Source organism: Sapajus apella, unplaced genomic scaffold, assembly GCF_009761245.1.
Source record: "Sapajus apella isolate SASKATOON/1434 unplaced genomic scaffold, GSC_monkey_1.0 scaffold41, whole genome shotgun sequence".
In the NCBI taxonomy this organism is placed as follows: Eukaryota; Metazoa; Chordata; class Mammalia; order Primates; family Cebidae; genus Sapajus; species Sapajus apella.
This window is the reverse complement of record NW_022436981.1, coordinates 19484219-19491376: the sequence shown is the minus strand read 5'-3', so window position 1 is coordinate 19491376 and position 7158 is coordinate 19484219. Positions and strand designations below refer to the sequence as shown.

The 7158-nt window shown below is 35.0% G+C and overlaps 1 protein-coding gene across 2 annotated transcripts in view; it reads left to right on the top strand.

Annotated features, from left to right (window-relative positions):
- Positions 1 to 7158, top strand: part of EYS (eyes shut homolog) — a 377690-nt gene that overhangs the window by 368436 nt on the left and 2096 nt on the right. The window lies entirely within an intron of this gene.

Below are 7158 nucleotides of genomic sequence, written 5' to 3'. Positions count from 1 at the left end.
AAAAAAAAAAAAAAAAAAAAAAAAAAAACCAAAGAGCTAGGCATTTCAGAAATTCTGTACTACTTTCCAGGCTTTGGAAGCAAAACTTTCTTAAGAACATCCTGATGAGCTTCCAAGGATGGCCATTAGAAAGCAACAAATTGCTTTTGAGTTTTTTTGATCTTGCTCCACTAGCTCTTTCAATTTTGACCACAGGGTGTCAATTTTAGATCTTTCCTCACTTCTCTGATGGGCATTTACTGCTATAAATTTCCCTCTAGACACTGCTTTAAATGTGTCCCAGAGATTCTGGTACATTGTGTCTTCATTCTGGTTGGTTTCAAATAACATCTTTATTTCTGCCTTCGTTTCACTGTTTATGCAGTCTACATTCAGGAGCCAGTTGTTCAGTTTCCATGAAGTTGTGCAGTTCTGAGTTAGCTTCTTAATTCTGAGTTGTAATTTGATTGCACTGTGATCTGAGAGACTGTTTGTTATGATTTCCATTCTTTTGCACTTGCTGAGGAGTGATTTACTTCCAATTATGTCAAGTTTATAGACAGTGTCTTGTGGTGCTAAGAAGAATATATATTTTGTGGATTTGGGATGGAGATTTCTGTAGATGTCTATTAAGTCCCCATGGTCCAGATCTGAGTTCAAGTCCTGGATATCCTTGTTAATTTTCTGTCTCATTGATCTCTATAATATTGACAGTGGAGTGTTAAAGTCTCCCACTATTATTGTGTGGGAGTCTAAGTCTCTTTGTAATTTGTTAAGAACCTGCTTTATGTACCTGGGTGCTCCTATACTGGGTGGCTGTATACTTAGGATCTTTAGTTCTCCTTGATGCACTGATCCTTTTAACATTAAGTAATGCCCTTGTCTCTTTTAACCTTTGTTGGTTTAAAGTCCCATTTTATCAGAGACTAGGATTACAACTCCTGCATTTTTTCCCTCCATTTGCTTGATAAATCTTCCTCCATCCCTTCATTTTTAGCCGATGTGTGTCCTTGCACATGAGATGGGCTTCCTGAATAAAGCACACCAGTGAGTTTTGACTTTTTATCCAATTTGCAGGTCTGTGCCTTTTGAAGGGGGCATTTAGTCCATTTACATTTAAGGTTAATATTGTATGTGTGAAATTGATCGTGCCACTTTGATGCTAGCTGGATGTTTTGCCCATTAATTGACACATTTTCTTCATTGTGTCAATGGTCTTTACCATTTGGTACATGTTTGGAATATCTGGTACTGGTTGTTCCTTTCTATGTTTAGTGCTTCTTTCAGGAGCTCTTATAAGGCAAAAACTCAAAAGCTAGCAGAAGACAAGAAATAACTAAGATCAGAGCAGAACAGAAGGAGATAGGGACACAAAAAATCAATAAATCCAGGAGCTGTTTTTTTTTTTTTTTTGAAAAGATCAAGAAAATAGACCTCTAGGCAGATTAATAAAAAAGAAAAGGGAGAAGAATCAAATAGATGCAATAAAAAACTATAAAGGGGATATCACCACTGACTCAACAGAAACACAAACTACAATGAGAGATTACTACAAACAACTCTATGCATATAAACCAGCAAACCTGGAAGAAATGGATAAATTCCTGGACACTTGCACCCTCCCAAGCCTAAACCAGGAAGAAGTCGAAACCCTGAATAGATCAATAACAAGGGCTGAAGTTGAGGCAGCAATTAATAGCCTGCCAACGAAAAACAGCCCAGGTCCAGATGGGTTCACAGCTGAATACTACCAATGTACAAAGAGGAGCTGGTACCATTCCTTCTGAAACTATTCCAAACAATCCAAAAAGATGGAATCCTTCCCAAATCATTTTATGAGACTAACATCATCCTGATACCAAAACCCAGCAGAGACTCAACAGAAAAAGAAAACTTCAGGCCAATATCCATGATGAACATAGATGCAAAAATCTTCAATAAAATACTGGCAACTGGGATCAACAGCACATCAAAAAGCTCATCCATCACAATCAAGTAGGCTTCATTCCAGGGATACAAGGTTGGTTCAACATATGCAAGTCTATAAATGTAATCTACCACATAAACAAAACCAAAGACAGAAACCACATGATTATCTCAATAGATGCATAGAAGTCCTTCAACAAAATTCAACAGCCCTTTATGCTAAAAACTCTCAATAAACTAGGTATGAAGGAACATATCTCAAAATAATAAAAACAATTTATGACAAACCTACAGCCAATATCATACTGAATGGGCAAAAACTGAAAGCATTCCCTTTGAAATCCAGCACTAGTCAAGGATGCCCTCTCTCACCGCTCCTATTCAACATAGTATTGGAAGCTCTAGCCAGAGCAATTAGGCAAGAAAAAGAAAAAAAAAAGATATTCAGTTAGGAAAAGAGGCAGTCAAATTGTCTCTATTTGCAGATGACATGATTGTATATTTAGAAGACCCTATCATCTCAGCCCAAAATCTCCTTAAACTGATAAGCAACATCAGCAAAGTCTCAGGATACAAAATCAACATGCAGAAATCACAAGCATTTCTATGCAACAATAACAGACTAACAGGGAGCCAAATCATAAGCAAACTCCCTCTCACAATTGCTACAAAGAGAATAAAACATCTAGGAGTATATCTAACAAAGGATGTAAAAGACCTCCTCAAAGAGAACTACAAACCACTGCTCAAGGAAACCAGACTGGACACAAACAAATGGAGAACCATGTTCATGGTTAGGAAGAATCAATATGGTGAAAATGACCATACTGCCAAAAGTAATGTATAGATTCAACACTATCCTCATCAAGCTACCAATGACCTTCTTCACAGAACTGGAAAAAAACACCTTAAACTTCGTATGGAACCAAAAGAGAGCCCACATAGCCAAGACAATCCTAAACAAAAAGAACAAAGCCAGAGGCATCAAGCTACCTGATTTCAAACCATATACAAAGCTACAGTAATCAAAACAGCATGATACTGGTACCAAAACAAAGATATAGACCAATGGAACAGAACAGAGGCCTTGGAGGCAATACCACACATCTACAACTATCTGTTCTTTGACAAACTTGAAAAAAACAAGCAATGGGGAAAGGATTCCCTATTTACTAAATGGTGTTGGGAAAACTGGCTAGCCATGTGCAGAAAGCAGAAACTGGACCCCTTCCTGACATCTTCCACTAAAATTAACTCCAGATGGATTAAAGATTTAAACATAAGACCTAACATCATAAAAACCTTAGAAGAAAACCTAGGCAAAACCATTCAGGACATAGGCATAGGCAAGGACCTCATGACTAAAACACCAAAAGAATTGTCAACAAAAGACAAAATAGACAAATGGGACCTAATTTAACTCTAGAGCTTCTGTACAGTAAAAGAAACAATCATGAGAGTGAACCAGCAACCAATAGAATGGGAAAAAATTTTTGCAATCTACCCATCTGACAAAGGGCTAATATCCAGAATCTACAAAGAACTAAAAGAGATTTACAAGAAACAAACAAGCAAACCCATTCAAAAGTGGGAGGAGGATATGAACAGACACTTTTCAAAAGAAGACATATATGTGGCCAACAAACATGAAAAAAATGCTCATCATCATTGGTCATTAGAGAAATGCAAATCAAAACTACATTGAGATACCACCTCATGCCAGTTAGAATGGCAATCATTAAAAACTCAGGAGATAACAGATGCTGGAGAGGATGTGGAGAAATAGCAACACTTTTACACCATTGGTGGGAATGTAAACTAGTTCAACCATTGTGGAAGACAGTGTGGTGATTCCTCAAGGACCTAGAAATAGAAATTCCATTTGACCCAGCAATTCCATTACTGGGTATATACCCAAAGGATTATAAATCATTCTATTATAAAGACACATACACACGTATGTTCGTAGTGGCACTGTTTACAATAGCAAAGACCTGGAACCAACCCAAATGTCCATCGATGATAGACTGGACAAGGAAAATGTGGCACATATACACCATGAAATACTATGCAGCCTTAAAAAGCGATGAGTTTGTGTCCTTTTTAGGGACATGGATGAATCTGGAAACCATCATTCTCAGCAAACTGACACAAGAACAGAAAATCAAACACCACATGTTCTCACTCACAGGTGGGTGTTGAACAATGAGAACACATGGACACAAGGAGGGGAATATCACACACTGGGGTCTGTTGGGGGGACCAAGTGTGGGACACAGGGGGTGTGGGGAGGCTAGAGATGGATAACATGGGGAGAAATGCCAGATGTAAGTGACAGGGGGATGGATACAGCAAACCGCATTGCCATGTGTACCTATGCAACAATCCTGCATGATCTGCACATGTACCCCAGGACCTAAAGTACAATAAAAGAAAGAAAGAAAGAAAGAAAGTTTAAAAAAAAATTAAAAAGACAGCAACAGATTGCTGAGCTGCTTTTCCTGGGTAGGGGGAGAGAAGCAGGAGGCTGAAGTGTGTGGTACAATGGAGAAGGAAGTGTTGATATCTTACTTTCTTTTGTGCTCATTATAAAATTAGTGTTAAGAATTTAAATTATTTATTGTAGAAAAATTACCAAAAATAGGTTGTTATTAGGAAAAAAAAGGGAGATGGCCAGTGACTTTGCAAAAAAGGAATAGTTATTCATAAATTAAACACATAAAATTCATAGCAAAATAAGATAGGTTTTCCAATCAGACTGGTAAATACTAAAACATATTATTATATGCAGAACTTACCAGTGTTTGGGAAGAGCAGCATTCTGACATCTGAAATGAAAATATAAGTTGCTACAGCATTTTTAGAGGGGGATTTGATAAGAGCTATTAAAACTAAAAACTTGTATTCTTTTTGATTAAGACAATTCTGCAAGGGATTTATCCTATGGATCCTCTTTATAGAGCCCACCAATATATTTATACGAGGACTTCCATTCTGTATAAATATTAGCATTGTAATTTAAAACACATAGTAATCTCAGTGCCTTCACTGGATAATATATTGTGGTACATTCACATAATAGAATATTTTCAACCTTTGAAAACAAAATGTGCTAATTTGGATTGATATCTCAGACATATCATTAAATGGAAAGAGAAAATTTCAGAACATTGTATATTACTAAGATATAATCATTTTTGAGAATTTAAATATATATATAAATATGTATGTATAGGTAGGTTTGTATTTTAGTTAGTTGATATAGAAATGCTAATGCTAAACAATAAGGTAATATGCCTGCGTTGTGTCAAAAATAAAATTTGAAAAATTCCCAAATTGGGAACAAGTACGTTGTTGCTCTAACTACAACTCATCAAATTTTTAAAAGACAAGTACACAAGCAAAAGTATCTATTCTCTTGGAGACATTAAAGCTCAATAAAACAAATATCAAGTGGTGATCAATATGAAAATATATGCAATAGAATGAAATATAAAAATCAAGTCAATTACCAATTCAAATTTGCTGTGGCCAAATGCAGATTCTTGTTTCTACCCTAAATTTTCCCCTTTTAAATCTTTCTCTTAATAAAAGTTGTCACTATCCTCACATGGTTCAGACTTAAAAAGGAATCATTTTTCATAGGCTATGTAGGTTTTAGAGAGTTAAGGCAAGACCCTAATAGATAACTGCCAAACCCTATTTCAATTATCAGTTTTTGTTTGTTATAGTATCTGACTGAGCCAGTACCTCCATGTTACTCCTAATTTTCAAAAATATTCTCAATGCCTTAATCTTCCCATATATAATTTAGAGTCAACCCCTCGATAGCTTTATTGAGATATTAATAAAGTAGAGATTAGCTCAGGAAGAATTATAAAGATAGGCCTTCATATTCTTGTACAGGACATTCTATCCATTTAGGAAGGAACTTTCTAAAATTTCCTTTCTATTTTCATGGAAAAACTAAAAGCATCATGACTAAACCTTGTATAGTGGAGGCACAGAACTATAGAATAATCTTGGAATTATACATAGGGCCCCATGTAATCTACCACCCCAATCAAAACACTGTTGAAAGTGAAGAAGCACTATTAACACACTATTAACAATTTACAAAAATATGGCTAAACAAGGCCTAGAACAGGCCAAAAATTTTTTGCTATGTGACAGTTGTTTTGAATTTACCTAGAATTTATTTGTGTACTTGGAGGGAGAGGAAAAAGGGTATTGAAGGGAAGTAATTGTATTCTATGACTTTATTTCAGATAACTTTGTTGTAAGGGTGTTTGATATAGGAGGTAACAGTTACTTGCCAAGTAAAAAACATGCAATACTCTTCTGTGAAAAAGAGGCACAACTGGGAATTTTGCAGATGAGAAAAACAGGGCACAAATATACTTATTTAACAAAGAAGTTTGAAAAGAATTAAAACCAAAGTTTTCTCTCCAAGGCCAGTGATGTGAACACATCAAGGCATCCACTGTAGTTCCTACCATTAATAATCTCAGTGATCCTTGACAAATTGCGTTAAATGGCTAACTTCTTTACAACTACAAGAAACAAGACTTGAACTAATTGACCTTTAACAATTTTGCTAGCTCCAAACACTTACCATCATATAGAGTTCTGAGTGTAATGACTTAGGTTCAGTAGATTAATATTTATTAATAATAACAAGCAAAGTGATTTGTCATAGCTCTTCTCAGCCCATTAACATGTTTATATGATAATGTTATTTGCCCTTTGAATGCTTGGTAAATAATACTTGAAAATCATGATACCTTACTTATCACTATGATTTAGATTTTTTCACCTTATGCTTTCTTTTTCAAGTTATGTATGTATATAAAATATTCAAAGAAATGCATATGGATATATTATATAATGTATAATTATGTTAAAATGATCTCATAGTTTATATGACTAACACTAGTGCCTAGATATAGAGAGGACCAAAGAAATGATTTAATAAATTAGGTTTTGAACAGATGTGTGGGTGTTTCTGTGTATATCTGTATTTGAAAGGAAGAAAAAAGTGAAAAATCCTTGTCTCTAACTCCGGAAAAATATTCCCACTTTTGTTGATAGCCAGCCTAGTTCTCAATATTAAACCTAAAAATATTTCAAATACATTTTATTTACATAAATTGCAGACTATTTCACAATGATCTTTACTTACAAGAAAACTATGTAAAAAACTACTACTAAAATATATTGGATAACTTTGAAATTACTATGGGAAAATCTCAT